Here is a 26480-nt window from a genome sequence, read left to right on the forward strand (position 1 = left end):
GAATCAGTTTGTACAAATAATTTCTCAACATTTTACTTCCTCACTCCAGATGACAAGTGAACAAAACTAATTTTAAACGAATTTTATTTTAGAATTCAATAATAATCAACAATTAATGAGCCGTATGAAGTTTAAATTAATTTGTAAATTTATTATGCAATTAAATGTATTGAAATAGCAAATTATATCAATTAACATAATAAACAACGTTTTAATTTGACATAAAGTTAACCAATTATTTATAAATACAATACTATCGTCCAGTGATCAAAAACTTGACCAAAAATATCTAATGTACAGACTTCTCTATTTTCAGCCCACGCAGTAAATAAAACTTGTGATTGGAATTTCTTCCATTTGTTTTGATTTTCTGCTTATATTTCGTTGTTATTTCGTCACCAGCATGGCCACGCATAAGCTCCAAGTAAACTTTTTTTTAAATATTTTTAAAACATGTTAACTTCAATGCTGTAAGTTTACTAAACATAATAAGTAATTAATTGTCACATTTCAAAAACTGTAGAGAATATGATGTGCGATTCGTGACCAGTTTCCTTATAAACGATAGGAAAAATACTTTGCTTAGTTAGTAAAACGTTATATTTATTAAATTTTATTTACCTTATTTCATTTTTTAAACCTACTTGGTCTTATGAAAAAGACAGTTTCTATCACCTTAGTTCCATTGACAGTATAGTCGGCCTGAATATCTAACATTTTAATTTAATTTTAATCTGCCTACCTTTAATTATTTGACATTGGCGTAAAAATAACTAACTGTTGCATTCTTTTGATTAAGGGGTTTCATATTGAAATATCTCCTAAGATTGAAATATAAATGAATATTTAATTTAGCCCATTTTCAACATAGAACCTTACCTTCTCTTGGCAACAACACAATTTTATATTTTGTGAAACATAACATTTAATTCCAATGGTTTTAATACAGCTTTGATTTAGTTCCCTAGCCACTACGGTGAATATCTTTACTCATGAAGATTTATATTAAAATTAAATCCATGATAGAAAAACGATCTTTGCTCTAAATTTTAAACTAATATCCTTAACTCATGTACCAAGCAAATGTCAGAGAATTATCATTATTGCTTATGATGCTAGTTAAGAACATACTATTCCTATTAATAGTTTTCAAAAGATATAATACAAAATGGTTATTCCGTCTCCTTACTATGCAGTTTGTGAGATCTCTTATAGAAAACATGTCTTTAAATCCATTTTATACATTGTCTTTCTTGAAATCATTCAATAAGTCTGAATCTCTATTAAAATAACCACCACCAATATACCAAGCAGATTTCAGAGAATTATTATTATTGCTAATACTGCTGACGAAGAACGTCCTATTCCTGTCGACCAGTGACGGATGTAGTCTTTGATATTGGTTTCCAGAGTTTCTACATTCCCCATTTTCCATTTTCCATTTTCCCATTTTCTACATTTCCCTTTGTCGGGGTTTGCTTTTCCACTTTTATTCTCCTTGTATGCGGACAGAATTTGGAACTTGATTGCCTTTGAAACTAATATTGTGCAATTAAATCAATTGAGAGCCGTGATGTAATTGACAGATGTCGAATTAAATTGGTTACAAGTATGTTTACTTTTATATGCCTACGATGGATAAGGAATAACTCTGGTACAGTAAAATTGATTTATAATATATTCTAACCCACTTAAAGACTACAACCATGTAGAAAAAAATATAGGTTTTACAATAAAATCAAATACGTTTTCTTTTAATTCTAAATGTTACGTAATACTAATTATGATACTGATTTTTTAAACCTGTTACCCCACAAAATATTGTGGAAAATCAAACCCATCTATAAAATGTTTAGAAAGTAAGAAAGAAAGCGAGAAAAGGATAGTGGATGCTACAGTTTCAATTTCCTCCGACTAAAACCCGTATTTTTTTTAACCATATCTAAGGCTAAACTATCACTAATAATAGGCTGTACTAAAGTATAAATTAAATTACAATAATACTTGTAATTATATGTTAAACAACGAACTGGTGTAAAATATTTATGTATTTGCGGTAAGAAATAACTTTTGTTAGGCCTGAAAGAAGTTGTATATTTATTTTTCACTGTGGTAAATATGCTATCATTTGATTTTCAGTTAAAACTGCTAGCATCATAAACTAGATAAACTAGTTGTTGAAAAATGTTCGGTGGAATTTACTTCAAAAATGAATTAGATGAACTGGTATAAAAAGAGTTTATGCACTGGTTGGCTTGCTTCCAGACTCAAACTGCAAGTCTTTGTGCATAAACATTGTCAAGTTTTAATCCTCTGTGGAATTGTTTCTGTTATTTTAATTTTCACTGAATTTTGTAGATAGGTATTACCAGGAAGTATTTGTAAGACCCCGTATGTGCTCTTAGCTTAGCCTTCATTAAAATCGTTACGGATTTAGCAGTTGAAGGGTAAATAGAAGTGAATAAGCAGGGTGACTATGAAAATAATATGATAACTCTTCAAAATATTTGCATTGATGATGTAAACAGTTTTGAAGGGGTTTGTGATCGTATTGTTAAAAACTAATTGTTATTGTATTACCGACTATAACCAACATTCGGATGAAAGTTTCGTTGGCTAATTGCCACATATTTTGAAATTGATTTACAATACATTGATGTACTTAAACTATTTTAAGATGCAATTTTTAGTAGATGTCTTATCTTTAAGGTAAGCATTACAAGGTTTTTGAACCTTCTGCATGTCTTATAGTTGATCAAGACCCTATTATGTTTAAACTACTTATACTGCTTATTTTTTTAACTGTGCTCAACTACAGTCATCTAGCAGAGACAAAATGTAAAAGCCAAAACTTTTTAGTCTGCATGAAAATATAAATATTATGTTTATCATGCCATTTTACGAGAATATTTAATTTATACTATTCATTAAGTATTTAAGGTGACAGAGAAATATATTTTTTAAATCTACGATTTAATAAATTAATTCATTTATATAAGGTAAAGGAGGTAAAGTAAACTATATTTAGCTGAATTTCAAGAACATTTTAAATTAATTAATTGATATTTTTCTGAAAGATGTTAAACAAATGTATAATGTGATGACACTAAATTTTAAACTTATATCCTTTTTTAGCTTATACCCTTTATCCTTTGTAGTAATCCAGGAGTAAGATAATTTTGTGACACTTTTAAAGGACTGGGGGTTAGTCCTTTTCTATAGTGAGCATTAACGGTATTGTTAATAGTGAACATATGTTTATTTTGAAAATCTCTTAGCTTATTTTTTCAACCGTAGCGAAGCAACTAGAATTACTTTATTTGTTCACCAATTTTTTGTTTTAATATCTCAGGTGAAGATAATGATTGTTCTTATTCCAACGACAGGTTTATTTAAAATTTTTCAGGGGTGGGAATAGTACAAACACTAGTATTGTTATCTTGTATGTAAATACAAGTAAAAAGATAAAAACTTAGTTTAGTAAAAAATGTAGAATTTATGAAATAAGTAGCTTCCATTAGGTCAAGCCTAAGGTGTAGATCAAGATGTCCAAAATGTGTAAAATAAAAATGTAAACAGAATCAAATTTGAAAACTCATACGTATATTATTCAATTAGAGTAATAATGCTTAGTTACTTACCATTGGTGTAAAATGTAGTATAATTTTCTTGCCACTCCTACACTTATAAAATGTAGGTAAAATACGTTTATGTTTGCATAGCATTTTATAAACACGCTAAATAAAAACCAGTCTTACACATTTTGACATGATTGCGGTTATTGACAGGGTTGTAAGATCCGTTGCTTAGCAACCGTTTTGTAACGGAGATGAGAAATTATTGTGGGACGAGAAGAAAAATAACCTTGAAGAGTAGTATGGTATTTTTGTGTTGTTAAATAACCGATAACAAGAACCAACTTTGAATTTAAAGATGTTGAATAAAATTCTTTATAAAAGCGGATAAATTTGAGTAAATGGAAAAAAATAAATGTATCTCTTAGTTCTTGTGGTAATAATGATATTGGGTTTCTTTTCGCCTTCTGCAGTCTTATGCTCTTAAATATTGAAAACTTGTTTGAAAATCACCTTAAAATATTATTTTTAGAAGTAAAGCACGAAAGGAACTTATTAGTTAACAAATATTTCACTTTATACATCGTCTCCCATTTTTATAAAGAAATGCTGAACATTGATCTGAAAACATCTAAAGCGAGACTCTTTATGCATAACATTGTTGTTTATTGTATTATTACAAGACCGTTTGTTTCGTTCTAATTTAATACTTTATGAAATAAATTTGGCTGAATTGGTTTTAGTATATTAGTCGTAACAGCTGCCCAGAGAGACAGACAGACACCACCTCAATTTTATAATAGTAGTCTACAGATAGATATCGAAAAAGCACTTCATTGATCACCGATTGAGTTAATACTAATTTTAAAACCGCTAGATATATTGTATAAGTATCTCTTAAATCCATACGGTAATTGCATTGACTAAATGTAGGAGTTTGACAAGTTGGTGTGCTTCGTATGTTTAATCACGCTAAAAGGTTGTGTACGAAGGCCACCAGTGGTCTGTGGAAATCATGACTATTTCATGTATACCTCAGACATCCTGTAGGTGGAACAGTGTCGAGTTGACTTGAGTGTATGACACAACAAACCAGCATCCCTCTCGAGACTTAAGTGTCCATCTATTTATGAATGTGTAGGCCTATTTAATAAATGTTATATAAAAAACTGTTAACAACAATTTTTCGAAAGATGTACACAAAGAATTAAAATGGGCAAAATGAAGCTAAATAAAAAAAAATGAAACGACAGAATAATGACCCTCTAAGATATGTACTAATATCAATCTTTCCTAAGACATTTTTGTACATAATCGAACATCAAAATTTGGATAGTGTATGATTAAGCTTAAAAATATCTATTGTTACCTTCTGTAACTATAGCGTCTGTTCCTAGAAAAACTACATAACATTAGGCTAAGGAACCAAACTATAATTAGTAGTCCTAGATTATTAATATTAGGCCTATGTTGAAACATCGTGAAATCAGAAAATATTTTAATTAAGTCAGAAGATTGTGGTGTTCTGCGTAGTAAAAATTAGGCCTACAATAACTAATTGTAGTGTTGTATTGTCAGGCCAACCATAAAAATACCTAAATTTATTTTCAGCCAAAAATAAAAAAAAATAAAGACATAATTTCCAATATGAAATGCACTCTCCATGACAGTTAGGACTACCTAAATTGCATTATATTAGTACATAGCAAGTATTGCAGCCACAAAATGTCCAATGTGGAGAGGCCGGGTATTGAAGCACCGTGTTATTTGTCGGGGTGAGAGGTTTTGTTGTTCCCCATTACTGGTATTACTTTCTTTACACAATGCGTCTTTTCTTTAGGCAACACTCTATAACATGTTTGGTGTCTTCAAATCCACTATTTACTTTTCTAGTTAATTAAAAGGCCAATGATAAAAACAAATGTTTCAAAATTACTCTTAAACTGGTTAAAAAATTTACAATAAGGTGTATAAAAATGATGTTTGACCATACATCTAAGAAATACAGTATAAAGCAATCTGAGAGCTCCTTAGGGTTAACTGAAGTGTAAATTGTAAGTGTTGAATGTGACCAGTTCGACCACTAAACAAGCATTTATAACCATGTCGTAACCTATGAGTTTACTGGTAAACGGTGATATATGAAGCAGATAAACTGTTTGTTTATATGCGGAAAAATATAAAGACATTTTAAAAGGAATATTAATATCCAAATAGTTTTATGGTAAAAATGGACCATAATTTTGGTAAATCAGTACTTATATTTTACATATTTTGCTCTCTACATATGTGTGTTAGATGAATTATCCTTATAGATAAACTGCAGACGAATTTAATAATAGAGTTGGTTTATCTAAAGACTGTTTTGTTTAGTATTTATTTAACAAATTTTAAAATATTTTTACCAAATAAAATTATGTAATTTAAAAAGAAATTACGTGTTTATTTGTATTGAGACCAAGTATTAAACTACAAATCGAAAATCTTTCATGAAATGAGAGAGAAAACATTTAGTCCACAAACTGCACTCAAACGTCACCAACATGAAAACAAACATAACTGTATACTTTTACTGTAAGATTATTTTACTCGTATATTATAATTCAATCATGTTAGTCCATCAAAATTTACGTAGCATGGGACGAAATACTTATTTAGTTAGTGGTATACATAAAAGTTATAGCTAACCTCTTACCCAAAAAGATAATTATTTCAAACCAATGCGATTAAGTGGTCGAATTTATGATATTTGGTCCGCAGAATGAAAAAAATTGAAATCGTCTTAAGATCGATGGTGGTTTGTTAATGTTATAATTTAAGTTTTTTATGGGTGTTTCCATAGTACCTTGCTAGTAAGTAGGCTAGGCTTAAAAATTGCTTAGTTACAACCAGGTTAAATGCCATTGGGGTCGGTGGTTGGCGGGATTCGAACCCGGAACCTCGAGGACCGGAGTCCCGCTCAACTCCTAGACCAGCTCGCTCCCAATAGCTCTAGTATACTTAAATACAATATGATGGTTTCATTCAGTTTTAGTATTCAGCATTGTTTCCGACAATCCATACTGATTACAGAGCGTGATTAAATGTAATTGCCTACATGCGTACCACCACTGTGAATTCGGCGAGTTCATGGAATAACGTTTTAATCAAGCAACGATAACAAACCACGCCCCTATCTTCATTAACAGCACCTCTCGTTTGTGTGTGTGAACTTGTGTGTTTAGATCTCGTGGGAGAATTATTGCAGTTAGTTTTCAACAAGTTAGTATCACAAAGGCTATGGATGTTAATTAAAACCAGTGCACTTGAAAATGAGGTTGTAATATGACACCTACCACATGAATAGTACGCAAACCCTTCGCAAATATTTTCTACACATCAATTATTATTATGATTGTACTTGATAATTATTGGCAAAGTGCTATATTTACTAAGATATTATAACATGAAATAGTCCAAATATTGTAATAAAGATTATTTATTTCGAAAATAATTACAAGTTAAAAAGAATGATGCTTAATGTAGCCCGAATACAACTCTCATCCTTGTTTATGATCTATTGTTGGTAGGTTTTTGCTTATGCTTAATTAAATCATAACCAATAGTAAATCTTCTGGTTGTGTATGAAATGTAAATTAGCTTTATGAAAATCCCCTAAAATACTAGCAAATGAACAAAGACTTTGCTAGCCCATAGCAAGAACTTTGAGTCCTTTACTATATTGCTGATTAATTATAACTAGAGGTCGTCCAGTGGTCGACAACTCAACCAAAAATATGTAATGTACAGACTTCTCCATTTTCCTCCACACTGTAAATAAAACATGTGATTGTAATTTCTTCCATTTGTTTTAATTTTCTGTTTATATTTTGTTATTATTTAGTCACCAGCATGACAACCCATAAGGCCCATGTTAATCTTTTTAAATTTCCAATTCATTTATTGTGCTTATTTCTTAGCCTATTTCATTTATAAAGAGATTCTGTACATCTACAGGAAAAATCTCTTTCTAACAGTGGAAACATGTTTGTCTATTTAAATCTCGTAGATTAATGAAAATATAAGAAACCTTTTTTGTATATTAGAGAAATATCCAATGGCGGATATATGTTTTACTAATGATATCCTGACGGATTATGTTGAACTTAGTTTATACACTTTTTTCCACGTACAGGTCTGATCCTCATATGGATGGGCAAATTGAAAGTTTCAAATACAATAAGAAACTCTTAACAAAATCAAATAAGCATTACACCTCATAATCTGGTCGAAATATTGGACGAAAATAAATCCAACGTTACTACAGTACATGGTGGAGCATTAAAGAGTTAAAGTAAAGAGGAAGATAACGATGCGCACCTTTGAGCCTGGAAGCTAGCCAACCGTTGTTGGCTCATGTTTATGCCACGGAACTCTCTATTTATCACCAACTTTTATGTAACTAGCTTTTGCAGTTCTTACCTTTTTACTCTTGGTGAAAATTGTCATTTAACTGTTGCGAATGAAAATGTTGGTGGTTGTGAAACTATATGATACAACAAATTTTTGAGCAAATTCTTCTTCTTTGTGTCCGTCTGATGCAAAATACGGGTACAGCTGGTAGTAAAAAATAAAACTGTATTTAAAACTTAGTAAGAATCGTTATGTTGTAGTTTAAAAATGCTACAACAGTTGTAGTTTTTTTCCAAACTAATATAGCTGCAGCTGCTCATATCGCTCAGAAGGTCTTCACCTAAATCTTGTAAGTAGCTTTTAATGATTAAAACGTGACCAGTCTGTCATTGATCATAAATTATTCGGGCTAAAGGAAAAGCGGATTAGTGTTAATTACAATCCTTCCTTTGGTCACTCTGTGGTTGAAAACAGTACTCAAAGCATGTTGAAATGAAATTAAACGGATGAAATTAAAAACTATTTATTTTTCAGGCAAAGTTAGGGTTTCGTTACACTTAACCTGACATACATAAATTCACAGAAATAAAAATACAATGAAATAATTTAATTTATACATATACTTAATATTTAAAAAGTTTTATAAGTTCATAAAAAATGAAAATCATACATATTTAACAAGATAAAAACACATTACACACTCTTGCATGCACGCACCAGCAATCGTGCAAAGACACAGAAGCCATAGGACACGCCAGCCGAGACCATCTGCGTAGATTTTTCATTGCCACCACAAACTGGGATCGTTTTTCAAGGGTAATCTGCAGGGGTAGGCCGTTCCTAAGATGGCAACAGAAGCCCTGTTATAAGCTGTCGTCACATGATGAGGTACAGTATACGGAATGTGATGGAAGAACGTAAAATCCGTGAACTATCCTGAGACAAAAATTTAAAATTGGATTTGAAATGTTTTGGACAGCCTATTTTCAAAATTACAGGGGTTGGAGCATGCTGTTTACTGAAGGGACTATCCAAAACCCCATGAGTTAGCTTTTTGTAAGACCCTGTAAAGTATTTACAACTAATAAAATATACTGATAAACTGGCCTTTAGTCAAATACTATTGCATTTTCATCGTAATAAAAAATATTGGTAGTGTGGCTTTTCCTTCATTTATATTTATGACATCTAGTATCTTGTGGTTACGGATTGATGAAACAATTATATGGTTATTATTCAATGCAACTTCGTAAATAGGTTTTTAACCTTATGGATTATTAAAGCTGTAAATATTTCCCTTAAATTAGAAATGTAAATCAATGAACAGTGATGGTCTTGATGAAACCATCGAGAATGTTTGCTATGTTTATTCATCATTGTAACCAACTAAATATTAAACACGCTTCCAGTGATTAGATATAAATTTAAAATGAATTATAATTACACAGCTTATATTATTTACTGTCATTTTGGCCAGTCTTTTTCAAAATTTGACTCACTTAAAACTCCATCAAACGATAAAAAAACTATCATAATCATACGGTTCGGGTTCCTTCATAAAAAGCAATGATGGGAAAAACATACTATCCATTTTGATTATTGAGGCTCACCTTTTCACCACAATATCTGTATTATTGTACATTGTGTATATGCATCTCAGACCACAACCACAAGAGTCCTCTATATACATACACAGCACGGTCCTAAGGGACCTATCATCTACTGAGTATCTCTCGATCAATATTATACAAGAAATTGATACAATCCATGTAGTCAGCAAGTCTAAACAAGTAGTTGGTAAGACAAAAAATCTAGTCAGCTAGTCAAAACATCTAGTCAGCAAATCAAAGCATGTAGTCAGCAAATCAAAACATGTAGTCAGCAAGTCAAAACATCTAGTCAGCAAGTCAAAACATCTAGTCAGCAAGTCAAAACTTGTAGTCAGCAAGTCAAAACATGTAGTCAGCAAGTCAAAACATCTAGTCAGCAATTCAAAACATGTAGTCAGCAAGTCAAAAAATGTAGTCAGCAAGTCAAAAAATTTAGTCAGCAAGTCAAAACATCTAGTCAGCAAGTCAAAACATGTAGTCAGCAAGTCAAAACATTTAGTCAGCAAGTCAAAACATTTAGTCAGCAAGTCAAAAGCTTAGATATATTGGATACCATGAGTATATCGTAAAATTTAGTTTATTGAGTTATAGCATAGATGAAGTAATATAATTATATAATAATTAAATTATATAATTATAAATTATAATAATGAATAATAAATAATAAATAATAAATAATAAATAATAAATAATAAATAATAAATAATAAATAATAAATAATAAATAATAAATAATAAATAATAAATAATAAATAATAAATAATAAATAATAAATAATAAATAATAAATAATAAATAATAAATAATAAATAATAAATAATAAACAATAAACAATAAACAATAAATAATAAATAATAAATTATAAATAAAAAATAATAAATAATAAATAATAAATAATAAATTATAAATAATAAATAAATAAATAATAAATAATTAATATATAATTATATATAATTATATATAATTATAATTATATTACTTCATCTATGGTTATAGTGAGAAATCTGAGGATTTTATCTACTCGAAAGTGGATAGAATAACTGATAAACGTATTTGGTTAACTATTTTTTAGTGGACGAGTAAGTTTGTGTAATATAATTGGAGGGAGTAGCTAAAAATGAATCTGTTTTATATGGCTTAACTAGTAGTAAGATTGGTTGTTTGAATGGAGCGAGAACTTCTGATCTAGAGAGCCAGGTTCAAATACCTTTATTGAAAATTTATTTTAGTTATGTGAAATGCAACAACGTGGTTTAAAACCTTCTTTAAACTGTGATTACATTGATCAAAAAGGGCTTATAATGGAAAGAATTACCTCCATTAAATCCCTACAAGGATTATTTACTTCATTATTAGGATTAAGATCATTGTCAATGGTGAACTTTTTTGTATTTTTTTAACTATACACAAAACTTATACACGATACATCCAGTCAAATATGTTGAATCACATTCGGCTTTGTAGAACATCCATCAAAGTGACAATAGTGAAACAGAGATCCGTCAATGAGCCTTTCCATACTGTCTTGCTAGTGAATTTGAAGTTGTGTAGCTGTAGCAAATTTGGTGGTAAATATACCTTTGTGAATACGATTATATAATGTGTAAATTATTTATCTTGATTGTGTAGCTATATCCCATGGATAAGATAATGAGCTGTAGAGATGGACTAAACTTAGGGGTTTATTAATTTTTAAGGACATTTATTTATCAAATTTAGGTAAATTAATGAATCTAACTCTTGAAAAAATTTTGATTCTGATTCTAAGTGTTATTTTAGAACTAAACACGAGTATAGTAACGCAAAGAGTCTGTATGGAATGTTAGCGACTTTAAACCAGGTAGTGACAGTTAACATTGCAAAACTGATAGTATTAAGTTGTAATGCAATGCACTTTGCAATAAACAATGGGTATTGATATTCAATACACTTCATTCAACTAATAGTCTAGTAAAAAAAAGGTTTAACCTCAGACAAAAAACCGAAAGTTTTGAAACTTTGCACAGTTATTCCTAGGTACATAGGAAAGACTATACCAAAAGTCCCTATAAATATGAGGCGAGCTCTAGCGACAATTAGCGGAAACATGGAACCGTTTATTGTTTTTGGCAAAAATCTAGAGAACCGTTGGTTGGAGTTAAGAGTGACTGTATATCAAATGAAAGATAATTAAATTTTCAAGAAAAGTTACTTTTACGCTTTTATTTTATTCCAAATGGTTACCGAGTCATAGGGCGCTTAAATATTGATTTTTTTCTCAAACTGTCGGGGTGTGAATAATGGTGCAAACAATAATTGTACAGACAGTTTGATAAAAAAATTCCACATTTTAGCGCCCTATAACTCGGTAACCATTAAGAACAAAATAAAAGTGTAAGTATAATTTTTTTTCGAAATTATATATTCTTTCATTTAATATATGGTCATTTTTAGCTCCGACAAACGTCTCCTCAAGAATTTAGCAAAAAACAAAATAATGGACCCTGTTTTCGCTAATTGCCACTGGAGCTCGCCTCATATTCATGGGGAGTTTTGGTACAATCTTCTTTAGGTACTTTGAAATATGTGTGCAAAGTTTCAAAACTTTCGGATTTTTTTGGAAGTTGGGTCATTAATTTATATATTTTGGCTTGCTTATAAACCATGTTTGCACGTTATAATCGCGTTGGATCAGATGTTTTAAAGGAACACGAGGTAAATATTCAAAACAAAAATCTTACAACACTTACATAACCCTGTGATTAAAGTTTCAGAATTAATTACAATGATTAAGATACATCTACAGCTATTGTATAAAAGAAACAACAAGCAAAAAAATACTTACAATTAGGCCTAGTTATCTTTGTGTTGAGTGATCATGGTAAAGTTATATTATTAAATTATTCAGACCTATTGACAGTTAAGTATAAAATAAATATCAAGCAGTCTGGATTACAATGGGATAACATTATGTGGAGTGATAAATGTAATGTTACATTACAATGATTTAAAGATTGGCTAACTCCCAAAGAATTCACCTTTGCGATACTATATTATTTTACTTACAAAGGTCTTTGAATTTATAGAGCCATACAGCAACTTTATTTTATAAAATATAAATACAACATTTAATAAGGTTTCTCTTCGTAAAATGGAAATTGAAAAACCAAATGTTTGTGCACGACAAGCTTATTTTTGCTAACGGAGGAACATTTAAATTCTCAACAGAATTACCAAGCTCGGGCTGGAATCCAGCTTTTGTTTTATATTAACAAAACTTACACGCTTTAGCTTATAGCGACTGTCTAAGGGGAGTTGAGCTAATTTAACAGCTAGGTTTTAGCCTAAGGCTGATACATGATTAATTTAGTTTCCTTCATGGTATTTTAATGGGTCTGTCCAATGAAGCAAGCTTTTTATGGAATATACCAACCAACCGATGTGATAATAATACTTAAGGAAATACATTTTAGTCAAAAACAATGTACAGTGTTGTTGTGATTTAAATACTATTTCACTATAATATATGAGGATTGTTGTTTGACCTAAAGTTAGTTTTGTCTAATAATGTCTCTTTGATAAAGGATGAGGATTTAAATGCAGCCGTTTCCTCTTATACATTATTTGTTTAAGTGGAAATCTGGTTCTTCATAATCCGCTATCTATAAAAACACAAAAATAAATAAAAAATTAATAAGGATTAGGTAGAAGCGCAAGTAAAAAAAAATATTTTTTGATTTATTTATAAATGAACATTAGAAATATAAAAATAAATATCATGTAGTTACTAAAAATAAAATTTAGGACCACCATTATTTAAACTGTGGAAAATTCACAGTTTAGGTTAGGTTAGATTATAGCTTTAATCAAAGGTTTATTTTATTTACTGAACAGAAAATAATCAGAAATAATCACAAAAAATAAAAATATTACCTAACCTAAACTTCAACTTTTCCACAGTTTACATAGTGGCCACCCTCTTCTGAAGATAGATCCAACAACGATTATTTACTTATATACATTCTGAGGATTTTACTAAGTGAAATAACATTTTTAGTGATTTATTCGGCTAAATAACCAATTTACACATTATGTATAAAATATCATATAAAACAGATAAATTTGTATCTTTAATTGTAAGAACTGTTGGTTGTTGGCGTGTAGAGTTTACAAATAGTGCCCAAAACGTCATTCTATTTAGTAATGTTCTTATTTGCAAAGAGACAGAACAGAGGTATTGTAAGTCTTGAGGAGCCAATACAAAGGGGTGATCAATCACTGATAGACATTGCCAGGTCCTTTGTTGGTCACTTGCAGATCTCTGTCTTAACATCTCATCGCATTCCTCCAAAGATCTCTGCTTTACACCGGGTTTACGAGACAAGAATACATTAAGGACAAAACAAGTAAACAACTTTAACGGATTCACGAAAACGATAAAGTTACAACAATTGTTTGTGAAAGAAGGTGCATTTGTGATTCTGTATTTAATTTTTTAGCTTGGGTATTTAAAAAAGTGTTTTTGAGTTAACGAGAAATATTTTTCAAGAAACTCAGTACATTCAAAGTATAAATGATAAATAGCATTTATTAACAGAAACAAATCCAAAACTGGAACGAATCAGTTCTGATGGTCAAGTTGCCTATCAGTTGTGGTTGTCTTAACTGGTCAGTAATCAAGTAAACCTGATTGGGGTACATTCCAATAAAAACTATGGAATTTCCTACCATGTTTTCTTGCAACAAAATAAAATGACTCTAGGTATGAAAAGTTACTTTTGTCATTTTATTTCCTATGTAGTCCTAAAAACAAGATCAGTTTTTAAAAAACTATAAGATATTTACAAGAATAGTTGATTATATAGAACTGTCATGTAGATCGTGAGTATTTCCATAATCTTAGAGTCGACTTATCGGAAATTAAGATTGTTATTTGTTTTAAAATAACGCCTGTAACACTTCGCAATTACTCGAATTCGAGCAACAGGTACATTAGTTATAATTACTTTATGGCAAATAGGGCATCCCAGTGTGTAAATATTCGTATATGTTGTATATATAGTCCCAGGGTGTAAATAAATAGAACAAATTATTAAATCTTAATAGCTTTACATTGTATAGACATTTACAGTGTTATAAAGTTTGTTATACATTTTTTTTAATATTGATCTTTGAGTTGTGTTGTTTGTTTTTGCAAGACTAAAATTATGTCCAGTTTCTTAAGGCTGGAAAACTACTATGATTAAAAACTACAAAATAATATTAATAGCCAAGCAAGGGATTGCTATAAACTACGATTAAAAACAATTGATCACATTTATAGGAAATTATAGTATATTTAACCTAGGATACTTTAATTTAAACACACTTACCAATCGCTGATATTCTTCTGTCATTTTCTGACCATTCCGAGAACTGAAAATATAAAATTAAATTAGAGAATCATAAAAAAATTAAATACATGAGACTAAACAATAATTTAAAATATGTTCTCGTTATAAAGTGTTACCGTACGGTACCGTATCATTACTTTGAATTTTAATGTATATATAGGGTATTGAAGAAGAAAAACTTCACATGAGATTTTAGGAGAAAGATGTTAATACGAATGCAGATCTCCTTGCCGGGGAAAACTCTATTGTCATCTGTTGGATCGACCTACAGCTTAAGATAGATTCCGAACCACTGAGTTACATCATGTTTATATAAATTGGCACTAGCGCTTCGAATGATTTAAACATGAATCTCTCTAGCATGAAGTCTTACAATAGAATATGAAATATTTGCTAATAGATTTGGACTGGTATGAAAAAGTTTAGTTTCAGAAGATAATTATTCATTAATTAACAACGTGATGAAAAATTGTATTTGGTAACGTTTTCACTTGGGATCGAACTAGCAGCCTCCAGATTTAAAGGTCAACACTTAACCACTCGGCTACCCAGACAGTTTTAAAAATTACAAGCAACACACAAAACATGTACATCAATACTAAACAGAATCTTTCAGAACATTGTCAATTCTAACTAATAATTGTGTTTAAAATACTGTCACAAACATCAGTATAAAAATCATCTTCTCTCTTTCTACTGAAAATTCAAGTTTAAAACACTTATAAATATTTGATTACTATACAAACAACCTCGTCTTCATAATGTGAGGAATTCGTTTAGAATGAATGAAATAGCGGTGATATTTCTCCGGAACGTTCGCGAAACATTAAATGCGGGAGACAGAATAAATGTATGAGATCGGGGGAGCCTCGTGCGGGGCCAAGAACCTCGTGGTCAGGGGACATTTTGGGGGAGGTATTGACAAAACAGACCATGGGGGCCCGGGATGCGTCTGGGGGGAGCAACGTGGCAACATCCCGACGACAAAAGTATCTGAAACATCCCTCTCATATAATAAACACTCGCACACTATTGGTATTTCAAGCAATTTATTTTACTTTTTCATTGCATAAAATGTGGGAGATTACTACCTTTGGCTATTGATACAACTAAATATTCCATTCCCATGTTTATGTTGTCGACAGTTTTTTTATCTAATAGTTGTAGTTGATGTGAGCCACCGACCGATTGCGCTGATATAAATTAAGTTATGTCGAATACACGATGGTTTTTACCAAGTAAAACAGATGGAACGACTTATTATGTTCTATAGAAACTGTTATGACCCATAAACTATGTGAGCAACAGAAAATCGAATTTTATACACTAGCGCATTCTGTGACTGACTCATACAACTACATTCTATTTAGTAAAAGATTTGCTACTGCAGGTCCATAAAGATAGGATGTCTACTTCAGTATCCAATAGTCAATGTTACTACTATTTGCATTATAATGCAATGTGCATGATATTATTATAAAAAGTTGCAGTGATATCAATGTAAATGTTAGTAGGACCTGCTGAAAATTACATACATACATTTCTACATACATTTTCTAGTTGCAATCATGTTAAGCTTTCAATAGGCACCCAACATTATACATAAATTTTATTTATTTTATACATAGTTTAAGGCTGGCTCTATCAAAGGATCTTATGAGTCGAAAACTCTCCACATTCAAACCATGCGATAATCAAAGATTGTTTACTTAAACAATTATTGTAACGAGTTTTGTTTAGTCTAGAAACAAGAACTTGTATTAAACACCGTTTTAAATGTTATACTCTGTCAACTAGTGAACAAAGTAGACCGCAAAACCTATTAAATATGTGTTGCTGACAGCTGATATATAGAGAAGACGTAATCAATAAGTCTGATATGCGATATCCGATATACACGAAGGTATTGAAGGGGATTGTCGGCGAATTGATGAGTTTGCTGCTACAGATCCAATGTATATTGCTAAGATTTGGCGTGTTTTCTCTTAAAGCTTTCTACTGAACAAATAAATGGCAACACTACTGTAATGATGGTTCGCTGAAGTACCTATAAAGTTGTTTTACATTTTAATATTGTTGAGATATACGTTATTATGTGTTGTTCTATCCAGATGACAGATAGTATTTATAATCACACTTTCCGGTGTTATAGGAGTGTTACGTTTTAATTTGTTTAAATGTAATGCTTTATTAAGCTGGTCAACAAAATTTGAATAGTATTATACATACGATGTTTATTTAATACAGATTTTATGACCTTGAGAATAATTGCTTGACAAATTTGCTCTCCCTTTTAACATTTTGTTATTTAATTAAAACTAAAATTATATTGTTTTATTAAGAACATGAATATAAAATAATACATTTGAATCGGTAGCGGTTCCAATGTTAAATAATAGGAGAAGGTCTATAAAAAATAGTTGTACACCTTTAACGATGGTAAATCAATGGAAACGTTTATTATTGGACAATGGTAACTCCAAATCTTTGGCAATATCCGACTCGAGGGACCAAAAAAAGTCAATTAGTTTCTTTGAAATTATCATGTATGAACAATTCCTTTGCTCAATTCCACACGGATCCACGATTCATAATTTAATTTTGTTATAGTTAGATAAGATAAAAACCATATATATTAAACATTTGATACCAGTAATTGAAAGTCTAAGATGACGATGTGAACTGTGTCCCGCTTTTCTGACAAACACTTGTGCTACAAAACCAAAAACGTTTACAGGGGCGTCGGTTCTAGAATTATTTCCCGATGTGCTTAATAAATAAAACTTGTATGTTGCCAGAATGAATTTAGAAGTAATATTCACTGAACTGTGCAAATAACAACAAATTAAAATACGATATCCCCTTATAATTTATACAAAACCCGTACATAAATTTAGCAGTAGAACAAAAAGCAGATTGGCATTTCCTATATACTTATATTTACAATTTACAAAACTAAGTGGCATCCAGAAATCCTTAAAACATATTCAATCACTAGCATAGCATAACACGACAAAAATATGATAGGCTATATTAAGTAGTGTCAATTGTATAAATCAACTTACAACGAATAATTGGTTCCTAAAGATTGTGAGGAAAACCCTTTGGACCTGGTTGAAATCCATCCAACACTATAGCTGGGATCAGAATGACTACAGAGCTGGTAGATAGCAATTACAGATAAAACCATGACACAACCACTACATTAGCGGTATTAAATCATTCAATTTTCATACCTGCATGTCCATTATTTAGAGCCCTTGCAATAATTTAAACACTAATAGTTACCATTGATATTTTGTACTTGGGATGCAGCTAGTGTAATATAAGGGTGTATATAGTATATATGTATAAGGGCGTGGGACCAGGATCAATTCCCGCTAATCATAAATGACGTAAATATGTGCAATAATGCAGACCCTTGATGGTCTAAAATAGTCTCCCGGACAAACCTCAAGCAGTAATACTTTTCTAATTACATTTGAGGTTTCAGTATTGTTATTTATTTGACCTACGGCCGTTTTTTTAAAGTAGCCGTTTCAGTTCTGTTCTTAGAATTGAAAAGTTTTACATAACAATTGTTTACTTACATAAAAGCATAGTAGTTTTACTTTACAACACACAATGGGCCAATGAGGTTCAAGGATTGAGAGAAAAGAAGTAAAACTGTAATGATTCGAACTTCAACTAATCAGCTGTTTAGGCCAATTTAATTGTTAATGTGAGGTGCCTTAGTGTTTGGTACAATGATTCGTTGCATCACTGTCAGTGGCACTGAGAGTTTATAAAAGAAAACATAACCTCTCTTAGAAGTTATGAGTAGTGAGTTTCAGTAATTAAAACATTGTCGTAGATAAAGTAGTGTACGCAACTCGCGTAAATAGTCTTAACGAAACTCGTAGAAGTTTTTAAGGCACTCGCCAAGGCTCGGCTTAAATTTTCTACTCGTGTCGTTAAGGTTATCTTTACGCGATCGTTGCGTAAACTACTTATTACATAACCAGTAGATTATTATAGGATAATCTTTTACAAATTTTGGAAAATGCTCTAAAATATGTTGAGGATCTTGGAGACTTTACTACTGTTCAGATTTTATAGTTTAATATAATTTGTTAACATACTTAGAGAAATAATACATGGGAAATTTAAGGGGTTTTTGTAACGCAATAAGTAAAATTACTAAAAGATTTTTAAAATAATAAGATTATGTTAGATTAAACACAGGTGTAAAAATGAAGAAGTTAATATTTCGAAAATTAATTAGTATTGTTACGGACCTAAGTTATTGATTGAAGTGGAAGTCACAATGGACAGCCGAAACTGTTGTTGGTTAACCAAACAATGCACAACTTCGGTTTGATGTGTGTTAGTTTTGATTAAGGAACTTCCAGCCCAGCCTATCAATGCTTCTCTCTAGTTAGTTGTAAATAGTCAATGAACTGAAAAGTTTCGTAAGAGTATCAATTCTTTAGAAAGTTTAGAAGAATAGGATTAATCCAAGTATAAATATTTACAGCTTTCGGAATTTTGTATTTGGATACCAATAAGTTTTTGCGAACACCTTTGACTAAAAACAAACAATTTTGAGATAGACACTTCAGTTCTACTGTTGAAATTGTAGGTACAACAGTTCTAGCCTACATACAGTATGATCGTATTTAAATACATCCTTTTACAGAATGTGATTTCAATACTAATTTGTTCAGAGGCACAAACTGAAAATACAACTTATCGAATAGCATATTTCATATATTACCTAAGCTATTGTAGCTTCAAAAGTTATAAAAGAAAATTTTACTTTAACAGTGGTCCACTCTAAGATTTTGCACTGTTCAACGTGTTCTATTCAAATATATAGCAACAAATGATACACATGGAAAAGTGTTTTTTTTTTTTTTTTTTTTTTTTTTTTTTTTTTTTTTTAGGGAGAGGAGGCAAAATGCTTTTACGCACACAGGTAGCCAGCCTGTAGTGTGAGACTCCTGAAAATTGTCAGACTACTCACTAAAAAACCCCCTCTACTCTGTTGGACACAGACCTGGAATTGTTTGTCACATTACTTCAAGTCAGGCCAACATGTCACCTAAGCCCTCAGGGCTCGCACCGTTTCTGGCATTTCGATTCTTAATGACCTACAACCGCATCCCGGTCAAGGTCGATCTTCTTGGTGCGGAGAATACCCTGGATATAATGTGACACACAGGTCCAATTGTCCTCACCCTCCGTCATAATCGGTATGACCGTGTCCACCGACAGCAGTCCTATTAATCGTTGTGCCTCCAGGCGAGGCCTTTCCCAGCGCTGGCAGTGGAAAAATGTATGTTCCACGTCATCGAGAATGCCTGGGCAGTATATGCAGTCGGGTGACACGGCTTTGCCCATCCTGAACAGGTACGACCGGAAAAAGCCGTGTCCCGTCAGAAATTGGGTGAGGTAGAAGTCCACCTCTCCGTACCGCCGATCAACCCAAGGTTGGACTTGCTGTATCAGTCGCCTGGTCCAGAGTCCCCGTGTCTCCTGTTCCCAGCCCTCCTGCCACAGCTGGTAGGTGCGGGTGCGTTCCTCTGTTCGTGCCTTTCTCTCCGCCGCCAAAAGTTTGACGGGGATGACTCCAGCAATCACCAGGACGGCGGGCTCGGACACTGTTCGGTAGGCAGATGCTACCCTCAGTGCTGCCTGACGCTGCACTCGGGCGAGCCGCATCCTGTATGCCTCCTTATTTAGTGCGTCTGCCCACGCCTCCGCACCGTGCAAGAGTACGGACTGGACCGAAGACATTAACAGCCTTCTACGACTGGACCGAGGCCCTCCGACATTGGCCATCAACCGGCTAAGAGAAGAAACCACCCTAGCGGCCTTGTCCGCTGTACGGAAGATCTGATCCCGCCAGCTAAGCTTGCTGTCTACCATGACCCCAAGATACTTGGCAGAACGAACAGTTTGAACCTCGACGGCTCCCACCCTCAACGGCACGATGGTGTCAATCCGTTTTTTTTGTCAAAATCACGATCTCGGTTTTGCTCAGAGCAAGCGAGAGACCGTGGTCTGCCATCCATGCGTTTATGGTACGCATAACTCGGTTTAGCTTTAGCTGAGCCAGCTCATCGCTACGTGTAGCTATCAAAGCTGCAACGTCGTCTGCGTACCCAACCAAGACTGTTTCCTCAGGCATTTCAGACCTCAGAAGGCTGTCATAAGCGACGTTCCAGAGGTCTGGGCCGAGTATGGAACCTTGGGCAGCACCAGAAGTGACACTCATCGTCCGCGGGCCCTCCGCAGTGTCATACGTTAGGAGGCGAAACCGGAGATAATCCTCTATGATGCGCATGAGGTATGCCGGCACGTGGAAGGTGTTCTCCAGAGCATCCAGCATATCGCACCACCTCGCCGAATTAAATGCATTTCGCACATCGAGCGTTACGAGCAGCACAACCCTGCGAGAGTAGTGGGTAAAATCCTCAGCTCTCATCACGGCTTGCTTCACCTCCTCAATCGCATCAATCGTTGATCGCCCCATCCTGAATCCATACTGACGAGGGGAGAGGCCCCCCGCAGCGACAACGGCTGAATTTAGCCGGGAACGGATCAATTTCTCGAGGACTTTGCCAGCCGTATCCAACATACACAGAGGTCTGTAAGAGGATGGCAGATCTGGGTCTCCCTTGCCCTTCCCAACAAGCACAAGCCTAGCTGTCTTCCAGCACAAGGGGAAAACCCCTTCAACCAGGCAGGCGTTATACATGCTCAAAAGGATCAAGGGGTTGGTAGTCAAAACCTTCTTGAGGACTTCACCGGGCACCCCATCGGGACCAGGAGCCTTATTGTTCTTCAGGGATATGACGGCCGCCACCAGGTCTTCAGGGCTGAAAAGTGGGACGTCGTCCACCCTTCCATAATCCCGCAGTGGGCGCAACGCGTGAGCCGGGAAAAGGGACTCGACTATCCTCTCCATAGTGACCCTGTCCATGACGGAAGGTGGAGAGCGGGTTCCAAGTTTCTTGGTTACAAGTTTGTAACCCAGGCCCCACGGGTTGGAATCAACATCGTCCCTTAATTTATCCCAGCAACTGCGTTTACTCCGATTGATGGCTCGACGAAGATACCTCCTAGCCACCCTATAAGCATCCGACTTACGTCGTCTGTCTAGGGGTTCTCTAGCCCTGGTAGCAAGCCTTCTGGCCCTCAATGCCGCTCGACGCAATTCCGCAATCTCGGCAGTCCACCAGTACACAGGACGCTTATTGCACCGGTATCTCCTGCGAGGCATAGACTCATCGCAGGCCGAGACAATCAGTTTCATCGTGGATGCAACTAACGCCTCTGCGTGAGGCACGCCAGTTGCAGGATGAACCACCGGCGTTCTTCGTAGGATGGCTCCATTGAATTTTGCTACGTCCAGTTTTTTAATGTTCCATCGAACGGGCACTTGACGAAACGCTGCCACTTGTCTCTGATGACCTTCCAGGACGTCAAAAATTATGTACTGGTGGTCACTGGCCGTGTAATCCTCCAGGACTCTCCAGGCTCTGATCCTTGGCAAAAGAGACTCAGATGCAAGGGTAATGTCTGGGATCGTTCCCCGCATCCCAGGGTGCCGGAAAGTTGGCGTGTTGCCCTCGTTGACGACAACGAGTCCGGCTCTGGCAGCAAAGTCCAGAATGTACTTGCCCCGGGAATTTGTAAGGGTCATTCCCCACTCGACAGCCCTAGCATTAAAATCCCCACCCACGACGACGTGTCCTGTGGTATTGCGCACGCTCTCTTCCAGGCGGTCTATCTTCTCACGAAAGTCACGGATGGCCTCATTGGGAGTGAGGTAGACACTAAAGTAAGTGACATCCCGGCACCGAACCCAAACGAAACTTTGGCCCTTCGCGTGACCCCGTACTTGTACTGTAGCTGCATTTCGCGCCCAGATTGCAGCAGTGCCAAGACTATCAGGGAACCAAAAAGCTGGGTCCCTATCACGGTACTGGTACTGTTCGCTGACTAAAAGCGCGTCGACATCGTGTTCTAGGGCAAGCTGACATAGAAGTGCGTCAGCCGTCCTGGATCGCTCAAGATTGCATTGAAGGATTCTTATCTTCGTGGGAGGGCTTTCGCTTGTTGTAGTGCAGATTTAAATGCACTGCACTGTCCAGACCCAGCTATATGCTTCAAGTGTTTTTCAGCGAGCCCATTTTCTTTGCAAAGAAAACAGGACTCGACTTGGCAGTCCTTACGGATGTGACCGACCTCCCCGCACCGAAGGCAGTTCTTGCTTCGGTCGGGTCCCTTGCAGTTTCGGGAGGAATGGCCGAAACAGAGGCATTTAAAACACCTATTTACTTCCACTCTCCGTCTGAGCCTGCAGTTGACCCAGCCGACTCTCAGATGTTGGAGTGCCAGCACCTTATTGGCATGTGCGTCTGCCATTTCGGCGACCGCCATCCGCTGCTGGCTCCTATTCGGTTTTGTGAGCCACACCTTCAGAAAAGCCGTTTGCCCACCAAGCTCGGAGATAGCTTTCTTCAGGGCTTCCACAACATCAGCCTCCGTCGACACACAATCAATGTCTCGAACCTCGACTGATGTCTTTGGCTCAAGAGAACGGACGGTGCCCTGGCCTTCGACAGCTGCCTTCAGTTCGGCAGTAAAGGCTGCTTTGTCTTTCGACCTACCCAGTTCAAGGAGAACGTCCCCGCCCCGGGTTTGTCTAATCGACCGTACAACCGTATCGGTCTGCTCTGGCTTAGCATTGGCCTTGATTGCACCCAAGACCTCGGCAAAAGATCTCCCCCCTGAGGGTTTGACAATGATTGCCTCCATCCTGGGCTTTTTTGGCCGCAACCTTTTAGGTGCAGGCACCGAACCGGGCCCAGTTTGGGCCACGCCAGTTGGCTGTGCCTTCACTGCCTCATTTTTCATGGAGGCGACCTCCACCCGCCTCAATTGCCTCTTCTCCTTTTTGGAAAGGCGTTTTTCCCAAACAGCCCCAGGTGTCTCCACCACTGACCCCTTTCGGGAACTTCCCTGAAGAGGGGTCGTGGGTTGCTGTGCCAGTTGGCGCCTCGCTCGAGATGCAGCTACGTCCGAAAAGGGTCTGGGCACAGCAGACGAGAGGTCCGTCTGAGTCGCCTTGGCCTTTACCGTGGTCTTTTTGGTCTGGACGCCTTCTTCTCTTTTTGGAGGACTCTTCAATGTGGAAGGCCTCCGACGTTTCTTAGAAGGCAGCGCTCTTTCATCGGGCAGGGACACCACCTTTTCGGCAATCTTTTCCATGGTCGCCTTGCTTACCAGACGGCAGGCAAAGACGAAGCCAAGGTCATCCTCTAGTTTTGCCATTCCATTTTTTACCACTTGGTTTACGGCTCTCTGGGTCCGGAAGGTGTCCAGCATAGCCTTAATCGTCTTTTCCATGTCACGGAGCCGGGTTTCAATGTTACTATCTGCGTCAAGATATTCCTGACGCAGAAGCACAATCTCAGAGCTTTCCGACCGCGACGTCGCTGTGAAGGTTTCCTTCGGCATCCCTACAACAGTTCCCGGCAATGCCAGTTCGACATCTACATCGCCAACATTTTCTGGACCGTTTCCAGCTCCACTTTCCGAAAGGGATCCTAACGGGGGGAACGTAGAGCACTTGAAAGGTGCAGGTGGCGGAGATGTCCTTACGTTTTTCGGTGGTGGCGACCTCTTAAGCTTGGAGCTTCGATCAAAGGGGTTCTGCTCCACTTCAGACGCTTCATTTTGCTCATTTAAGCTCCTATTCAATGATGTGTTTGTAGGATTTTTATTAAAACTCATCGTGTTTTCTCCAGCGCATCGTGCGGCAAGGAGCGGCCCGGAATCAGTCAGGAACGGGTATACCCTCGGGGACAAAAACCCCTACCCCGGTTCCCCGGGGCCCGACCTCCGTTTGCCCAGCACCGGATACCTGACATGCCGGGGGTCGCCCGTCGCAATGCAGAGCCCGACCTCTGCATCCATGCCGCACTCCCTGACCAAGGACCGAAGTGGCTGGTTTCTCACGACCCACTGAGAATACCCATCGGTTATAGTACCTTAAAAATACTTCAGTTGCCTCCTATTCTGCTGTGTTGTTCTGCTGTTGCCACCTATTTCTGTGTATTGCTGAAACTAAAAGGGCAAGTTATCCTAAAGCATGCAATATTTACTGCCCTTATCAAATAAAAAATAATACTACAGTTCAACAGTATTAATTCCAATGAATGTAAAATCCTCGATGATCTTTAAAAAAAAATTACCTCACCTGGTTCTTTAAGATTCGATATCTTCCTTAGTATCCAAGTTTATGGTCTCACTAGTAAATAGTTTTTTAATACTTTCTTATGAAATGGCAACCACATAGTGTAGGTATTTTAGGCAAAGTATGAATGGAGATGGGTGTATGATGGCACGATCTCATAGTCTTGTTAGTGACTAAGGCCGGTTCCATAGACACAGCTGTTAATTAATAGCCCATACAGCCAATGGCAACTAAGGGACTTACAGTTTAGTGGAATCCGAACCACATTTTGACCTTGTAATAATGAATTGGTCTAATTATCAGGATAGTACTGCGGATAGTCGTAGTACTCACTCGTGCGGACGTTAATCCACACCAGGGAGTATCGCATCCACAGTGCATGCCTATCAATATCCACAATTCGTGACCTCCAAGCAACTGGATTACAGGACGACGCCACCGTATCAGTCTGATATATAGTGATAGTAATAGTATTCTACTTAGATCATGTTAAATTATACTCTATTGCTTAATATCTCAAATTTTAATCTTATAACGTTTTTAAACAATAAGGGCTTAATGAACATTTTTTTTTAATAAAGCAAAACGTCTGTTTGTAAAATCGGATGTATTTTCAGTAAATCACTGTTTTTACAATGCAGCATTTATATGAACAAATGCAGATACTACTCAGCATAAGACGATAAGTCAGCCCTCCCTGCGTCTACACAGCTTATAGAGATTTTATCTCCTTGATACTTGATGTACAAATCTTCCACTGTATAAAATGCTTATAAGGTACTTTTAAAATCCACGAAGATTTTCTAAGAAAACGTCATTCATGCTGTATTTGCTTTAAATATTTTTTAGATCCCAATTTATATAAGGCCTAAATAATGTTATTAAAACGAGATTTAAAGGGTATGACAATATCTGAACAATGATTGATATATTCCATTTATAATACTTTTGTCATTTGTGAATTTTATTACTGATTATTGACTGAATATTAAACTGATGATAGGAGCAGATTTAAAAGATCAAATTCTTCTCTTCTCCGTTTTCAAAGCGTTCGAAAGCATTCATGATGCTGCTACTACGTTTTGTTCAAAATTCAGTTATTTTATCATTCTGACAATGGTTTTATTCAATATCATCCACAAATGTAAATGTTTAGGTTTTCTATGAATATATTATAAATTAAGACAAGCCGTCTAAAGATATAGTGCACCCCAGCAGCCCTTAAATCAACAGTTAATTTAATGGGGAATTTACTATTTACTTTAGTCTTCATGAAATATCCTA

General features: G+C 35.2%; 1 protein-coding gene across 1 annotated transcript in view; it reads right to left on the reverse strand.

Annotated features, from left to right (window-relative positions):
• The window catches only part of LOC128988951 (transient receptor potential-gamma protein), a 405047-nt gene that overhangs the window by 136183 nt on the left and 242384 nt on the right, over positions 1-26480 (reverse strand). The window contains exon 3 of the mRNA XM_054410745.1: positions 14927-14969. The gene's annotated coding sequence lies outside the window, so the exon portion shown is untranslated. The remainder of the gene's footprint in view (positions 1-14926; positions 14970-26480) is intronic.

Source organism: Macrosteles quadrilineatus, unplaced genomic scaffold (assembly GCF_028750875.1).
Source record: "Macrosteles quadrilineatus isolate MER2022 unplaced genomic scaffold, UCM_ALF_1.0 Scaffold_3__2_contigs__length_128488019, whole genome shotgun sequence".
NCBI classification, from domain to species: Eukaryota; Metazoa; Arthropoda; class Insecta; order Hemiptera; family Cicadellidae; genus Macrosteles; species Macrosteles quadrilineatus.